The sequence below is a fragment of the Felis catus genome, chromosome D3 (assembly GCF_018350175.1).
Source record: "Felis catus isolate Fca126 chromosome D3, F.catus_Fca126_mat1.0, whole genome shotgun sequence".
Taxonomy (NCBI): Eukaryota; Metazoa; Chordata; class Mammalia; order Carnivora; family Felidae; genus Felis; species Felis catus.
This window is the reverse complement of record NC_058379.1, coordinates 30,571,382-30,589,304: the sequence shown is the minus strand read 5'-3', so window position 1 is coordinate 30,589,304 and position 17,923 is coordinate 30,571,382. Positions and strand designations below refer to the sequence as shown.

The 17,923-nt window shown below is 38.6% G+C and overlaps 1 protein-coding gene across 10 annotated transcripts in view; it reads left to right on the top strand.

Annotated features, from left to right (window-relative positions):
- The window catches only part of LOC123381124 (ankyrin repeat domain-containing protein 26-like), a 297,965-nt gene that overhangs the window by 20,877 nt on the left and 259,165 nt on the right, over positions 1 to 17,923 (top strand). For 7 of the 10 annotated variants that reach the window (XR_006587703.1, XR_006587709.1, XR_006587696.1 and 4 more), the window contains 2 exons: positions 2,889 to 3,055; positions 15,960 to 16,130. The exons of 2 other annotated variants lie outside the window; for them this stretch is intronic. The gene's annotated coding sequence lies outside the window, so the exon portion shown is untranslated. Of the gene's footprint in view, positions 1 to 2,888; positions 3,056 to 4,314; positions 4,467 to 15,959; positions 16,131 to 17,923 lie in introns of all 10 variants that reach the window. One more of the 10 variants, XR_006587699.1, reaches the window with a different exon arrangement.

Below are 17,923 nucleotides of genomic sequence, written 5' to 3'. Positions count from 1 at the left end.
CATTTGTGTTCCCTAGCCTAATAAATAGCAGCCCTGAAACAGGAAAAGTCCTGGACTCCGAACTTCCCTGAAATGACCGCATCCAGTCACTCACCACATTCGATATTTTGTACCTGCTTACCATTTTTCATATGTTATTCCCGTAATTCACTCGCTCACCTATAATTTTGCAGTTCTCTTCTGGTTTTGCTTCCTTTATGTTCATCCTACATTGCTGCCAGAGTGACCTTTCTAAAATATACTTGTGACGATGTCACTCCTCTGCTTATTCAATGGATCCCCATTACCTGAAGGAGAAAATTCATGTTCTAGCATAACACTGCTTTTTTTTTTTTTTGGTTTCGTCCTGATGTTCCAGTAATATCTCTCTATCTATCCCATTCCCAATAACTCTGTTCCAGTTTTGCCATATCACATAGGTGTTGTCACTTACTATGTTATTTCATACGTGTTTGGAAAGAAAGTTCAACCTCCAAAAGAGATAGAGGTCCGCCTTGCTGTTACTCTTATTTTTTCTCTTTAGCAATTATCTGATCCATTCTGATTTTCCACTCAAGAGAACAAGAGTGTGCATACGATGGAATTGTCTAAATAAGTAATTGTGTCTGGAAATAGATTATTTCTGCTATCTAACAAATTGGAGTTCAGGAAAACATTCTTATGATTTGTTTTCCTTAAAGTTTCTGTGTCAGTCTTCCAAGTAGTATATGAACTGGGAAACTAACTTAGCTGTGTAAGTACCATGTGACCTCATGAACCAGAATAACCATAAAGAAACTGCTTAAAAAACATAATAATCTCCAGGTTTTTTTTTTTAATATATTGGCTTAAATATAAATTGCATTTCCATAAACAATAAAATGGGAAAGAAGCAATAACTAAGAGAAGGAATATACACAAATGTTCCCAGCTAAAACAATCTATTTATTGCTTCAGTATGTGTCTGTAGACTCTGGGTCTAGGGTTCTTGCTTGTCTAGCAAGACAGCAGCGGGATGCAGGATTACAATGGGAGAGACGGCTAATGTCCCGGAGAACACAGGAGCCCGGATTAAGAGTCCTTGCTCTGTTTTTGTTAGGATCAGAAGGCTTCCAAACATGATGATGGACGTGCACAAAGAGACAATCAATCTGTGAACATGAACTCATGGGCATGAGGGAAAGGGGGTTTGAAGATATAGTGTGCTAGGGGTTTGGGTCAATATGAAACAAAATCCTGGTGCCTGGCAGATGGTTGTTAACAGCAGACCTGAGGCAGCTTCTCTGTTTATCTTAGCTAGTCTAGGGGAGAAGAAGGATGCTACCTCAGGATCCACAAGGCACCTTTCTTTTGCTAATTAGCTCCCCTCTGGGCGTCTTCACCCTGCAGCCTACCGCCTATAGCCCTATTTACCTGTTTACCTAATTTGGTCCTTCCTTCCTGTGAAAGCAGCTTTCTGCCATAGTACTAAATTGGGGAGTGTGTCCTCCTGCATATCTAATCTGGTTTCCCTCACACACCTTTGTCTTGGAGCCTTTGCCCCGCCCTCTCTCTACTTAGTTACCTAATCTCGTTTACCCAAACTTGGGTGTGAGCATCCTATGGCTTTGTAATTTTTTATGCCTGGTTAACCCATCAGTGCAGGCTCAGGGAATTCCTAAGCTTATTGCCCACAAATACATGCAGTCTTGTCTGCTTTACTCACAATCTTGGAAGTTGGAATTTCAACATGACCCCTTTGAGATAGGCTTAATAACAGCTATTTGTATTATCACCGCTTTTTTTTCCCACATTTTTAAAATCATCATTCTCAGAGGTTTCTGTTGAGTCAAACCTTCACTTTATGTTCAATAAAGTATGATACCTTTTGGCCTGTTACGGTTTTTACCATGTGAGTAGCATAAACCTTCAGCAAAGCTTCAGTATTGAACTCCAAGGGAGAAAACTGAGTTTTGAGATGTGTGGAGTTTAGAATTAGACAAAACCTAGAGATACCCTCCTTTAGAAGAATAAGTAGCTAATCCCCTCGTCCCCATCAAGGTATTAATTTACTGTGCCAAAGTCACACTTTTCATGCATCTGATTAATTTAATGACTTTGTGGTCATTTCTCTGAGTCAGCATTCAAGAATTGTATCATCTCTTTTGGCGCCATAAAATGCTAGGTAATGCCACTTTAGGAACTTGGGACAAATCATTTAACCTTTTTGAGTTTCACTCGTGTTATCAGTAGCAAATGGGATTAAAGGTGATCATTACATTTATACCTTCTCCCTATAAAATGTTATGGTTATTGAATGTGAGATTCGGAGAGCATTACTAATTTCCCAGAATTCCACCCTAACGTCCGTTTCACTTTGTTCCTTTTGTGTTGTGGCAAACTTTGGTTCATAAATTTTAGGGGACACTGTCACTTTTTTTGAGAACCGTAGGATCCAAAAGAAAAAGAATTGTAAAAGGCAGTCAGGGAAAGAACAGCTCCGTGCAGAAAGAGGAAAGCTTCCTGTTTTTGTTACTGGAGCACCTCCATGTCCCATGTTTTAAACCTGGCTGTTGTGTAAAACCCAGGTAAGGTAAGGATAGAAAAGGACAAATTTTGTCTTTTGTCTTTTTATTTCTTTGTATCTCTTGGTCAGATGGGGTGGGGGTGGGTGGGGAATTCTCGGTAGCAAAGTGTGGATATGAATAAGAGTACAAAATTAAGAAAGCCCTTTTAGAAATATTGGTAACTTCTGCTTTTTTTAAAATTTCAACAGAAATGAAGCAGAGTTTATAAAAATTACAATTACTTGTAATGATAAAGTAAACACAAAATATTTTCCTCCATTGAATTTATGACAAACTAAGTGTCAAGTGATAAAATTAATGAAAAAACTTCTTTTTATTGACTAAAGTAACAATTACCTTTAGTATCAAGTTCCATTAAAGGTTGAAGAGAAAAAGCAGCACAGAGGAAGTGACATGGAAGTATCAGAAAACATACATGATGCTGCGGCTGCTGGATTAATTCCACAAAGACAGAATGGAAAAACTGATAACCACCAATTGCCTATTACAGAAAAAAAAGATTCTGATAGGTAAGCCTACAGCAATATTTAAATAGTTGGTAATTGTTATTTTCCTATGCAACAAACTTTTCTAGTTTGAGCTAATGTTCACGATGAACACATTTCGTATTTTTCGTGGAGATGTTTCATCCTACGTGCGAATGAGAAAAATGTAAATACCAACGAGATACCATTTTTTGCAGTCATAGTGATAAATATTTTATTAAAAAAATAACCAAAGTTAGGAAATGTGAGGAAAATGACATTGTTAAACACTGTGGCTGGATGAAATTGGTAACTCCTTTTTGAAAGGTGATTTAACGGTGTATTTCAAAATTTCAAATATGTCGGGGCACCTGGGTGGCTCAGTTGGTTAAGCGTCCAACTTCGGCTCAGGTCATGATCTTGCACTTCACGAGCTTGAGCCTTGCGTCAGGCTCTGTGCTAACAGCTCAGAGCCTGGAGCCTGCTTCAGATTCTGTGTCTCCCTCTCTCTCTCTGCCCCTCCCCTGCTTGTGCTCTGTCTCTGTCACTGTCAAAAATAAATGATATAACATGAGAAAAATATTTCAGGTAGGTCATCCCTTTGTTGCCAGGACTGGGTCCTTCTGAAATATGTGACTTCTACAAGCAAGCGCGTGCGCCTGTGTGTGCAAACACACACACACACACACACACACACACACACACACTATAAGGGCATTTATTATATATTATTACATATACAAAATAGGACAGATATATTAAGGTTACTTATATAAATACGTTACATGTATATGTGAAGGATATTTATTATAGCATTCCCATATCAAACCTTTGGAGATAGTCTAAATCTTTATTTACTTATTTTGAGAGACAGGCAGAGAATGTGCACACTCAGGAGCCCAAGCATCGAGGGGGGGCAGAGACTGAGAGGAAGAGAGAGAGAATCCCAAGCAGACTCCACATTAACAGTGCAGAGGCCAACACAGAGCTCGATCTCACGACCACAAGATCATGACCTGAGCCAACATCAAGTCGGATGCTCACCAGACTGAGCCACCTAGGTGCCCCAGAGATAGGCTAAATATCCATTCATTAATAAGGAAGTTAAATTTCAACTTCTATAAAGTAATGGAGTATGTGACCATTTTAAAAAATGAATTTAGGTCTATGTGTACTGATGGTTTAACAAAGTATATTTAAAGCAATATCTACTGAATTGCGAAAGGAAGTTCCCTGCTACACTGGCAGTCTACTTCATTACCAACAAAATTGCTAGTTATTAGATTTTTGGTTTTGTTTCCCAGTGCGTGAGTGCTCCAACGTTGGACCCTCAACTTAATCTGAATATTGCCAAGAGGTTTCACGTGGCAACATGTCTCATATTCTGTATAAACATTTCATGACCCCTGTGCTATAAACCAAGATGCTGATAATGCAGTGAATCGTTTTCATAAAGGTACCTTGCTTGCATGCCATTATCCTGCCTTTTTAGAGAATATATTTCAACATGCACCACACCGAATTTTTCAACAGTGCCTTCATGTTATACAGTTGATGACAATTCAGTTTACAAAGTAGGACTATTTTCTGCATTCCCACCCCCCTTTTACTTCTGTGTATAAAATTTTAATGTGACTAGTTACTTTGGATAGTATACAATATCCTGGAGTTAGGTGACTTTTTGAAAGTGTTTGTTTATTTTGAGAGAGAGAGCGAGCGAGCATGCACACATGAGTGGGGGAGGGGCAAAGATTGAGGGAGAGAGAGAATCCCAAGGAGGCTCCATGCTGTCAGTGCAGAGCTCGATGCTGGAGATCCTAGAGATCATGACCTGAGTGAAATCAAGAGCTGGATGCTTCATGGACTGAGCCACACAGGTGCCCTTAGAGTTCAATAATTTTTATCAACCACGAAATACTGCCCTTGAGCCTTAGTTTTTCTGTGGTCTTTCTAAGCATGAGAAAACTGGTAATCAGCTTTTATAATATTATATATCTAGAAAAATTTTAAGGAGTCTTCTCATTGTATAATTTTGTGAGTTATTTAGTACCTTGGTGTGGCATTTAAAAAAAATAAAAAAAAAAAAAACACCACCAAAAACCTAGTGTTACGTATATGCAATTTTTAAGGCTTCCAAATATTACAAAAATACTACCTAATCATTATGTAACAATTGAAAACTACAGCAATAATAGGAAATTAGATCAACCATGACCATTTCACTTAGCTATGAAATCCTTCAAGAGCCTTCTTCACTCTTTGATCCTGATTTCCCTCCCTCCCATCCACTCTTGAATTCATTGTAGCAGTTTTCCCTCTCACTCCTCCAGAATTGTTTTTTCAAGGTTGCCACCGATTTTCACTTTCCTAAATCTAAAGATAATTTCATACATCTCATTTGACTTAACCTTTCAGCAATATTTGACCCAATGGAAAACTCTCTCCTCCCAAATTCTGTCTCCATGTTGCTTGTAGGATATCACTCACTCACCTGATTTTGCCGCTGCCTTTCTAGTCTGTACACCTCAGCCTGATTTGCTTGTTTCTCCTCGTCCCCCACCTTTTAACCCATTGATGTCTTCCAGGAATTTGCCTTTGATTTTCCTTCTCTTGACTTTTACTGTCTTGTATATTCTAATGATCCTCAAGGTTATATCTCCAGCGCGGCTCTCTCTCCATAATTCCAGGCCCGCATATCAATCTGCCTACTTGATACCTCTTTCTGGATAGCTATTGCAAACTTAACATGTCCCAAATTGAACTCCTGATATTCTTTCTTAATATTTGCCTTTCATGTCTTTCCTAATTGGGTTAATAACAGTTCTATGAGTTGCTCTGCTAAAAAACTTGGTATCATCTTTGAGTCCTGTCTTTTTTTTTCTTTTTCTTTCTCTTTTCTTTTTCTTTTTCATACACATCACATCTCATCTGTCAGTGAATCTTGTCCGGTCTTCCTTCAAATATATCCAGAATCCAAACACATCTTCCATGACCAAGAGACTATCATCTGTTGTTTATATTGGTGTACTAGGTAACTAACTGGTCTTCTTGTTTGTTTGTTTCTTCTTTTGTTTTTCCTCTGTTTCCGTTAATTCTAAACACATTGGATCTAGTAAAACGTAAGTCAGATTGTGTCCTTCCTCTGCTCAAAGCCTAATTGCCTCCCATTTCACTCAGAGTACATGCCAAAACTCTTCCCAATGCCGACAAGGCCTATCTATATATGATCAGGTGTCTCCTCCTCTCTCTCTCTGATTTGAACTCTTTTCTGCCCCTTTCATTCTGTCCAGCCATACTGAATTTCTCACTACTCTTTCAGTACTTCGGACATACTTCTGTACTTGCTGTTGACTCTATCTGGAATGCTTTCCCTCAGATACCTCATGGCTTGCTTTTTCCTTTTTTGTTTGGTTTTCCTTTCAGTGTTTTGCTTAAACGTCACTTTCTCAGCAAGGCCTTTCTTGGCCATCCTGACTAGTACTTCAACTACCCTTTTCCCTGTAACACCTCAAAATGTGATTTCTCTGCTTTAGTTTTTCTCCTCTAATACTGTGTGTTTGGCCTGTGTAGCTTATTGTTATTGTAGGTTTACTTCACTCATGAGTAGGATTGTTATCTGTTCATTGCCATGTCCTCAGTGCTTAGAAAATGTTCTAGTCTATATAGTACTTATTCAGTGATGTTTATTGAGTGAACGGAGTTTAACCTGTGTGTATTGTTTTTAACATAATACTAGTCCTCACTTTTACAAAGTTTGGCGTGGGCTCATTCTGACAACTAAACCTGCCAGTTATATACATTTTTTGGATTTTGGGGGGCCCAATATTGTGTTTACTTGCTACGTATTCTTTTAGTTGTATTTATATTAGTTTTAATTATGGTGAAATGTATCAAAGGAATAGCAAACTTCCTTTATATTTATGAAGGAAACTAAAATATGGTGGCAAATTATTATACGACTTTAAAGATTCTTGCCAAAGGATTATGAGCCCTCAAGATCTGAAATAAAAAGATGAAGTTGGCATTCATCGCTTACAAATAAGAGCGAGCTATGCTGGTTAGGTATAGTCTTTTGTAACAGAGGAGTCTGCTATTCTTTTTTTTTTTTTTCAACATTTATTTATTTTTGGGACAGAGAGAGACAGAGCATGAACGGGGGAGGGTCAGAGAGAGGGAGACACAGAATTGGAAACAGGCTCCAGGCTCTGAGCCATCAGCCCAGAGCCTGACGCGGAGCTCGAGCTCACGGACCGCGAGATTGTGACCTGGCTGAAGTCGGACGCTTAACCGACTGCGCCACCCAGGCACCCCTAGGAGTCTGCTATTCTTATACAGGGTTTGGGGAAGAGTGGAGTTTAAGGATTGGGGGACTTTCAGAAAATTAAATGGTTTGTCATCATTTGAAACACCATGCTTATTCGGGTGCTTGGAGACTGTTGTGGATTGGTTGGCACGCTGAAGCATGTGTATTGGAGTGATTTTTGTCCTTTATTGGCTGTCTTTCAGAAGGAAGGAGCTGAAATGGATTGGTTGGTGAGTAAGGCTGGTGGGCATTGATTCACACGTTTAAAACTGATTCTGGTGGCTTCTTGTTACCATGGCTACATGTTAGGGGGGTTTTGTTTTGTTTTGTTTTGTTTTTTCTAAGTTTTAGGTGGCTTTCACCAGATGTTTTCTACTTAAGAGTTGCTTCTATTGACTGGGTTCAAAATGAAAGCTATTTGAAATTCTATAATTACAGATTCATTTTTGAAGTTTGGGTCGAGAGGAATTGTTTCATAATTGCTTTCAGAAAGATTCTTCTTTTCTTGGATGGTATTTCAACAAGAAAAGTTATCTGTGTAACAGTTTTTGGAAAAAAACACAATTGCTAGTTTTGTTTTTGTTTTTGGTGCTCTTCGGGGCTCATGTTTAAGTCCTAAAAAATCTGTGGGAAATTTCATTCTTTTTGGAAATGTACGTAGCTGTATGGTAATAATATTCTGTTGCATGCATTTAGTCCATGAAAAAAGAATTAAAATTTTCTTTTTGGTGAATCTCCCAGTATTTTCTATCAGGACTAGATTTAAGGCTAAAAGGATACAAAAGTTACCAAATCATTTTTTTTTTTAATTTTTTTAAACGTTTATTCATTTGGAGAGAGACAAAGTGAGAGTGGAGGAGGGGCAGAGAGAGGGGGAGACAAAGATTCCGAAGCAGGCTCCAGGCTCTGGGCTGTCAGCACACAGCCCGATGTGGGGCTCGAAGCCACAAACCCTTAGATCACAAACTGAGCCAAAGTCATACACTTAACGGACTGAGCCATCCAGGTGCCGCAGACCATTTTTTTTTTTAAACAAAAGGATAACTAATCAGATGATTGCTGTTTTTGAGCGGTAGATAATGACATATGAGTACTTTTGAATTTTTGAAGTTTTTCCAGATTTATGAGATATAAGTAACATACATCTGTGTAAGGTATACCTGTATTAATTTGATACACTTTTATATTGTCAAATGATTACCACAATAGTGTTAATACTTCCATCACCTTACATAATTATCCTTTCTTGTTTGTGATGATCTACTCATGTAGCAACTTTCAAATGATATGATACAGTATTGTTCACTGTAATCACCATCCTGCACATTAAGTCCCCAGAATTTATTACTCTTGTAACGGGTAGTTTGTACCCTTTGACCAATATCTACCCATTTCTCACAGCCTCCTAACCCTGGCAACCACCAGTCTGTTCTGTTTTCTGTGCATTTTTTTTAATTCCACATATAAGTCAGATCATTCGGTATTTGTCTTCCTGTGTCTGACTTCACTAAGCATAAAGCCCTCAAGTTTCTTTTTTTTTTTCAATATATGAAATTGATTGTCAAATTGGTTTCCATACAACACCCAGTGCTCATCCCAAAAGGTGCCACCTCAATACCCACCACCCACCCTCCCCTCCCTCCCACCCCCCATCAACCCTCAGTGTGTTCTCAGTTTTTAAGAGTCTCTTATGCTTTGGCTCTCTCCCAATCTAACCTCTTTTTTTTTTCCTTCCCCTCCCCCATGGGTTTCTGTTAAGTTTCTCAGGATCCACATAAGAGTGAAGACATAAGGTGTCTGTCTTTCTCTGTATGGCTTATTTCACTTAGCATCCCACTCTCCAGTTCCATCCACGTTGCTACAAAGGGCCATATTTCATTCTTTCTCATTGCCCGTAGTACTCCATTGTGTATATAAACCACAATTTCTTTATCCATTCATCAGTTGATGGACATTTAGGCTCTTTCCATAATTTGGCTATTGTTGAGAGTGCTGCTATAAACATTGGGGTACAAGTGCCCCTAGGCATCAGTACTCCTGTATCCCTTGGGTAAATTCCTAGCAGTGCTATTGCTGGGTCATAGGGTAGGTCTATCTTTAATTTTCTGAGGAACCTCCACACTGCTTTCCAGAGCAGCTGCACCAATTTGCATTCCCACCAACAGTGCAAGAGGGTTCCCGTTTCTCCACATCCTCTCCAGCATCTATAGTCTCCTGATTTGTTCATTTTGGCCACTCTGACTGGCGTGAGCTGATATCTGAGTGTGGTTTTGATTTGTATTTCCCTGACGAGGAGTGCCGTTGAGCATCCTTTCATGTGCCTGTTGGCTATCCGGGTGTCTTCTTTAGAGAAGGGTCTATTCATGTTTTCTGCCCATTTCTTCCCTGGGTTATTTGTTTTTCGGGTGTGGAGTTTGGTGAGCTCTTTATAGATTTTGGGTACTAGCCCTTTGTTCGCTATGTCATTTGCAAATATCTTTTCCCATTCCGTTGGTTGCCTTCTAGTTTTGTTGGTTGTTTCCTTTGCTGTGCAGAAGCTTTTTATCTTCATAAGGTCCCAGTAGTTCACTTTTGCTTTTAATTCCCTTGCCTTTGGGGATGTGTCGAGTAAGAGATTGCTACGGCTGAGGTCAGAGAGGTCTTTTCCTGCTTTCTCCTCTAGGGTTTGGATGGTTTCCTGTCTCACATTTAGGTCCTTTATCCATTTTGAGTTTATTTTTGTGAATGGTGTGAGAAAGTGGTCTAGTTTCAACCTTCTGCATGTTGCTGTCCAGTTCTCCCAGCACCATTTGTTAAAGAGACTGTCTGTTTTCCATTGGATGTTCTCTCCTGCTTTGTCAAAGATGAGTTGGCCATACGTTTGTGGGTCTAGTTCTTGGGTTTCTATTCTATTCCATTGGTCTATGTGTCTGTTTTTGTGCCAATACCATGCTGTCTTGATGATGACAGCTTTCTAGTAGAGGCTAAAGTCTGGGATTGTGATGCCTCCTGCTTTGGTCTTCTTCTTCAAAATGACTTTGGCTATTCGGGGCCTTTTCTGGTTCCATATGAATTTTAGGATTGCTTGTTCTAGTTTCGAGAAGAATGCTGGTGCAATTTTGATTGGGATTGCATTGAATGTGTAGATAGCTTTGGGTAGTATTGACATTTTGACAATATTTTTCTTCCAATCCATGAGCAGGGAACGTCTTTCCATTTCTTTGTCTCTTCTTCAATTACCTTCGTAAGCTTTCTGTAGTTTTCAGCATACAGATCTTTTACATCTTTGGTTAGATTTCTTCCTAGGTATTTTATGCTTCTTGGTGCAATTGTGAATGGGATCAGTTTCTTTGTCTTTCTGTTGTAAAGCCCTCAAGTTTCACTCATGTTGTCACAAATGGCAGGATTTCCTTCTTGTTTGTGGCTGAAAATATTCCATTGTAAATATATACCGTATTTTTTAATCCATGGATCCATTGATGGATGCTTAGGTTGTTTCTTGACTATTGTAAATAATGCTGCAATAAACAGAGGGCTGCAGCTATCTCTCCAAGGTAAGGATGTCATGTCTTTAAGATATATACCCAGAAATGGGATTATTGGCTCCTATGGAGGTTCTATTTTTAGTGTGTTGAGGAGCCACCATACTGTTTTACATAGTGGCTGTCCCAATTTGCAGTCCTGCAGCAGTACAAGGAATTCCTTTCCTGTACATCCTTGCCAACGATAGCTCTTGTCTTTTTGACAATAGCCATTTTAATAGGTCAAAGTGATATCTATATACTGCAGTTTTGATTTGCATTTCCCTGATGGATAGTGATATCGAGCACCTTCTTGTGTACCCTTGGCCATCTGAATATGTTCTGAGGAGAGACGTCTATGAAGGTGCCTTGCCCAGTTTTTAATTATATTTGTTTTTAGCTGTTGAGTTGTACGAATTCCTTACACATTTTAGATATTGACGTTTTTCATATTGGTAGCTTGCGAATGTTTTCATCCTTTCCATAGGTTGCCTTTCCGTCATGTTGCTTGTTTCTTTTGCTGTGCGGAAACGTTGATTGCATTGGTTGTTTTTGCTTTTATTGCTTGTACTTTGGATGTCCTATCCTAAATCATTCGTAAGATCTATGCCAAGGAGCTTTTATCCTGTGTTTTCTTCTAGGAGTTTTATGATTTAAGATTTTATATGGAAGTCGTTATTTGAGTTTGGGTTAACTTTTGTGAGTGGTGTAAGGTAGAGGCACAGTTTTATTCTGTTGCATGTTAATATCCAGTTTTCTCAGCATCATGCATTGAAGAGATTACCTTTTCTCTTTTGAGTATTCTCGGGTCTCTTAACAAAGAGACTTTATGCATGGGTTTATTTCTGGGTTCTTGATTCTGTTTCCTTCATCTTTGTGTTTGTTTTTGTGCAACTTCATACGGTTTTTATCACCATAACTTTGTAATAGTTTGACACCAGCAAGTGTGATGCTTCCAGCTTTGTTCTTCTTCCTTAGGATTGCTTTGGCTATTTGGGGTCTTTTTTGTTCCTTACACATTTGAGGAATGCTTTTCCTATTTCTGTGAAAAAGGTCGTTGGAATTTTGACAAGGATTGCATTGACTCTGTAGGTGGTTTCAGGTAATGTGGATATTTAATGATACTAATTTTTCTAATCCATAAACAACGGGGTATCTTCCCATTTGTTTGTGTCTCTGCTGTTTCTTTTACAATGACTTGTAGTCTTTACTGTACCCATCTTTCAGAAAGTCCTTGATTAAATTTATTCCAAAGTATTTTGTTCTTTTTGATGTTTTGGGGAAAGGGATTTTTTCCTTATATTTCTTTTTCAGCTATTTCATTGTTGTGTAGAAATGCAACTGATTTCTTGATGTTGATTTTGTAATTTTTTTTTTTACTAAATATAATCTATTGTCAAATTGGTTTCCATACAACACCCACTGCTCATCCCAACAGGTGCCCTTCTCAGTGCCCATCACCCACTTTCCCCTCTCCCCCATCTCCTGTCAACCCTTAGTTGATTCTCAGTGTTTACGAGTCTCTTATTGTTTGCCTCCCTCCCTCTCTGTAACTTTTTCCCCCCCGCCCCTGCTCCCATGGTCTCCTGTTAGGTTTCTCAAGATCCAGATATAAGTGAAAACATATGGTATCTGTCTTTCTCTGCCTGACTTATTTCACTTCTCATAATACCCTCCAGTTCCATCCACGTTGTTGCAAATGGTCAGATTTCACTCTTTCTCATTGCCAAGTAGTATTCCACTGTATATATAAACCACATCTTCTTTCTCCATTCGTCGGGTGATGGACATTTAGGCTCTTTCCATAATTTGGCGATTGTTGAAAGTGCTGCTGTAAACGTTGGGGTACACGTGCCCCTATGCATCAGCACTCCTTATCCCTTGGGTAAATTCCCAGCAGTGCTGTTGCTGGGTCATAGGGTAGTTCTATTTTTAATTATTTGGGGAACCTCCACATCGTTTTCCAGAGTGGCTGCACCAGTTTGCATTGCCACCCACAGTGCAAGAGGGTTCCTGTTTCTCCACATCTTCGCCAGCATCTATAGTCTCCTGATTTGTTCATTTTAGCCGCTCTGACCAGCGTGAGGTGGTATCTCAGCGTGGTTTTGATTTGTATTTCCCTGATGAGGAGTGACATGGAGCATCTTTCCATGTGTCTGTTGTCCATCTGGATGTGTTCTTTGGAAAAGTGTCTATTCCTGTCTTCTGCCCATTTCTTCCCTGGATTATTTGTTTTGTGGGTGTGGAGTTTGGTGAGTTCTTTACAGATTCTGGACATTAGCCCTTCCTTTATCCGATACGTCATTTGCCAATATCTTCTCCCATTCTGTCGGTTGCCTTTTGGTTTTGTTGATTGATTCCTTTGCAGTGCAGAAGCTTTTTATCTTGACGAGGTCCCAATAGTTCAGTTTAGCTTTTAATTCCCTTGCCTTTGGAGATGTGTCGAGTAAGAAGTTGCTGCGGCGGAGGTCAAAGAAGTTTTTCCCTGCTTTCTCCTCTAGGGTTTTGATGGTTTCCTGTCCCACATTCAGGTCCTTCATCCATTTTGAGTTTATTTGTGTGTATGGTGTAAGAAAGTGGTCTACTTCCATTCTTCTGCATGTTGCTGTCCAGTTCTCCCAGAAGAAAGAGACTGTCTTTTTCTTTTTCCATTGGATACTCTTTCCTGCTTTGTCAGTGCTTAGTTGGCCATACATTTGTGGGTCTACTTCCGGGGTCTCTATTCTATTCCATTGGCCTGTGTGTCTGTTTTTGTGCCAATACCATACTGTCTTGATGATCACAGCTTTGTAGTAGAGGCTAAAGAGACAGAGTGTGGACAGGGGAGGGGCAGAGAGAGAGAGAGAGAGAGAGAGAGCGAGAGAGAGAGAGAGATAATCCAAAGCATGCTCCAGGCTCTGAGCTGTCAGCACAGAGCCCAATAGAGGGCTTGAACCACAAACCACGAGATCATGACCTGAGCTGAAGTCAGAAGCTTAACTGACTGAGCCCCCCAGGCACCCCTGCATCTTTATGTTCATTTTGTATCCTTCATCCTTTGAACAACTTTTTGGTGGTCTCTTCAGGATTTTCTATATATAAGAACATATCATCTGCAAACAAGGACGGTTTTATGTCTTCTTTTCTGATTTGGATGCCTTTCATTTCCTTTTCTTGCCTGACTGCTTTGGCTAGGACTTCCCATATCCTGTTGAATAGGAGTGGTCAAGTGGGCAACTTTGCCTTGTTCTTGAACTTAGAGTAAAAGCTTTCAGTTTTTTACCACTGCATATGATGTTGGCCATGGGCTTATCATATTGGACTTCACTATGTCCAGGTGTGATAATTCAGTACCCACTTTATTGAGAGTTTTTAATCCTGAAAAGATGTTGAATTTTGTCAAATGCTTTTTCCTCACATGCTGGGATGATCATACGATTTTTTTTTCTCCTGTTAATGCGGTGTATCAAATGTATTTATTTGACTTGATTTCCGAAGGGTAATTTTGCTGAGTAAAGTATTCTTGATTGGTAGTCTTTTTTCTCTTAGCACTTTGAATATGTATAATCCCACTGCCTCCTGGTATGTAAGGTTTCTGCTGAGAAATTGCTAATAGCCTTATGAGGGTTCACTTGTAGTCACATAGTCTTTCCTCACTCTTTTTCATTCTTCTTACTTTGTTCTCTGCTGACTGGATAATTTGGTAGTTCCTGTCTTTAAATTCACATTTTTTTTTTGCTTGATCCATTTCCTGTCAGTGATCACTCTTGCTTTTTTCATCTCCTTCATTATACGCTTCAGCTCCAGGATTTTTGTTTAGTCAGTTTTTACTATTTCCAGCTCTTTGTTAAGCTTCTCATTTTATTCATAGAGTGGTTTTCTCATTTTAATGAATTGGCTTTTTGTGTTTTTCTTGTAATTCACTGAGTTTCCTTAAAACTGCTGTTTTTGAATTCTCTTTTGAATAAATTACAGATCTCCATGTGTTTCCGATTGATTACTGGAAGATTATTGTGATCCTTTGATGGTATCATATTTCCTTGATATTTTATATGCTTTGCAATTTTGCATTGCTGTCTTTGCATTTGAAGTAGCAGTCACCTCCTCCAGTCTTTAATGACTACCTCTTCAGTGTGTCCAACCCTGAGTTTTTTGCTCCAGTGGTATGCTGGAAATTCTCTGCAGGACGCCTGGTTTTCCAAAAAGGCTCTCTCATCCGCGGGTGATTATCCTAGACAGTGTTTTCTAGGGAGGGACTCCCAGATGTGGCTGAGAGGGAGGGACTGGAGGCACTTTATGGGCTATTGCTAGGTCCACAGATTAGACTGTAGTATGTATGCCTGTTACCTGATGCACGAGTAGGCAAGACTTTTCCTCGGTCCCTCGGAATATGGTGCTAGATTCCCACAGCTCCTGCAACGGCAGTTTTGCCCATGGGTGGATAAGATGCCAGTTTGTTGTAGGTGGGGAGACGCAACAAGGTACATCTTGCTCAGCTATGATACTGATATCGCTCTGACATACGGGTATTTTAAAAGTAGTTTTGCCCCTAAGATATTTCCCTGATTTCTTCTTTCATGTTATATGGACCTCGTGCTATTTTAAAACTTTGTTGAAATGAAGCATTTTTATATTTAAAAGAAAAGCCGAAAATATAGCACAAATCTAGTTATTACTCCCATGTCTGAGTCAGAATTTCTTTCCTGACTGATCTCTTACTACTTGGTTCCATGTATCTTATGCTTTTTTTCCAAGTTCCTAAAAGTATACTTTTCCTTTCAAGGCACCTAGATGCCATCTATGTAATCTTTGTGCTTACATTCTAATCTCTAAGAAAATGGTTTTCTCCCGTTTCTTTTCCTGGTGACCTCTCCTGTTTATTTTCCCTCTTCAATAAAGCCTTTCTTGTCCTCACTTACAGCTTTGCACATGTCAATTCTTACAAATCACATTGTATTATAATTGTATATCTATCTGTGTTTGAAGCAACAGATGAGTATTTCCTTGTATGTGGTTGGTATTTCAGCACTGTTCTTTCAATTAATAAATTAAGTCAGATGGGTAAAATTCAGAACTTGATGAAAATTGTCTTTTTATTCTTTATCAGTAAAATGATTAGACAACATTGGCTTTTCTATGGCTTTTTAATGGATTTTTTTTTTTTAAGGAGTGAACCTGGTTTACATATGAAGAAGTTAAAGAAAGGTGAAAATGAAAAAGGGACATCAAAAGGATCTGTGATCACACCAGTGTTGAAGAAGGCCGATTCCCTAACTGGTGGTCCGCTACAAAAGAATGATGGCAGCCATTTCAGAGAAAAGGATCAGCATGAAAGCAGGTAAAATCTATAAATTCTTTATGTACCTGTGAAGGAATTTTAGCAGTGATTACCTTTTGTGGAAATACGATGCTGTAGTGTAGGTAGGTCCAAGCTAAAGCAACAAATACTCAACGTATCAAACACACTGCTTGAAACGTTATGATGAGGGTAAGTGACTTTGTCAAGGAGCAGTTTCAGTAGTCACCATGGAAGCATGGAAGATGAGTAAGTGTAAACAACTCCTTAGAGCATTTTAATTGGGAAATGTAATAGAGAAATGGATGATAACTGAAAAAGAATGTGAGTTGCAAAGGCATTTTCTTGCTCTTTTTATTTTAAGATGGGAGCTTTTAGAGTATGTATGCTGTTGGAAATGATCAGTAGAGATAGACATGGTTAGTGAATTTAATTTTGTTTGCGTTTGCAACCATTGGGAAGTTTGTTGAGTGTATTACAGTATCTTTTAAAGATTATAGTAATTGTCTTTAGTACTCCTATTCATGTAATTTTGTGGAAGAAGTTGGTGTATTCAGAATTGGTTCCACAATGGAGTATTCTCTTATAATTGAATGTGCAGATTTAAAAATATATATATGTATGTATGCAAGTGTATATATATATATATACCTCTGTACAAATCCTATATGTGTGTGTATATATATACACACTCACACTTATAATAAATGTATGCAAACACTGAGGCCATTCTGAATAGAACTAATCCTTCCTTGATGATTTTAGATATTCAGTGCCTTTGATAGCGTCACGAATAGCTATGATTTTGTTAGGGACTTGAAAGTATCTGGTTATATCAAGTTAATATTTATTTACATCCTGGGGAATGGGGAAGATTTTGTTTATTTACAATTGGAAAATAAACTAGTAACCCATCACAGATTATTCCTTTTGGACTGGAAAGCTCTAAATTACAAAAACCATGCTTCCTGTACCAGCAGTGTCATTGACACAGAGTATATGTTCAATAAGTATGTGTTGAATGTGGGAATAAACAGGTGAATGGACGAGTGAATGCCTGTTGATGAACTTCTCTAGAAGAAGCAAATCTGTAGTTTATTGAAAGTAGATTTCCAGTATTGCCTATGTATAAAGTCTCTTAAAAGAATGTGTAAGATTCAGAATTTGTTACGTACAGCTATAGCTAGAAATAGAATAATAATGTAGATTCATTTGCTATTATATTAGTTAGAAACACTTGAGTATTACTTTAACCACATGTTATCAAACACATGCTTTGAAGGCACATTCCTGGGTTTGAATTCAGGGTCTGTTCTTGGCCAGCGATTAGGGCTTCTTGGGCAAGTCGCTTCGACTTTCTGTGCCTCATTTTCTTCCTGTGTAAAATACCTACTATAATAACCTACTTCATAAGATTGTTGTGGGGCTTCAAATACCTTGAAGACATGTAAAGTGCTCATAGTAATGCCTAGAGAGTAGTTGCACAGTGAGTCTTCAACACGTTAATATCACGATTGTTCAAAAGGGGTCCTTTCATATAGGGACTTAACTTGCACTTTCCAGGTAGGTTTTAGTGCTAGTAAAAGCTTATTTTTAGCAAAAATGACAACAACAAAAACAATGGTATCATGCCTATCAAATAATGCAAGTAGCATTAGGATTTCCTTTGCTTTTGTTAGTTTTTATCTAAATTTAGTACTTTGTTGTTCTCGCTTCAGCAGCACATGTATTACACCTGGATACGTCTAATCCTTTGTTAATATTAGTAGTAGTATATTTTCTATGCTGTTTAATGTTACTCTATTGTTTAATCCCCTTTGTAGAAAATTAGTTTC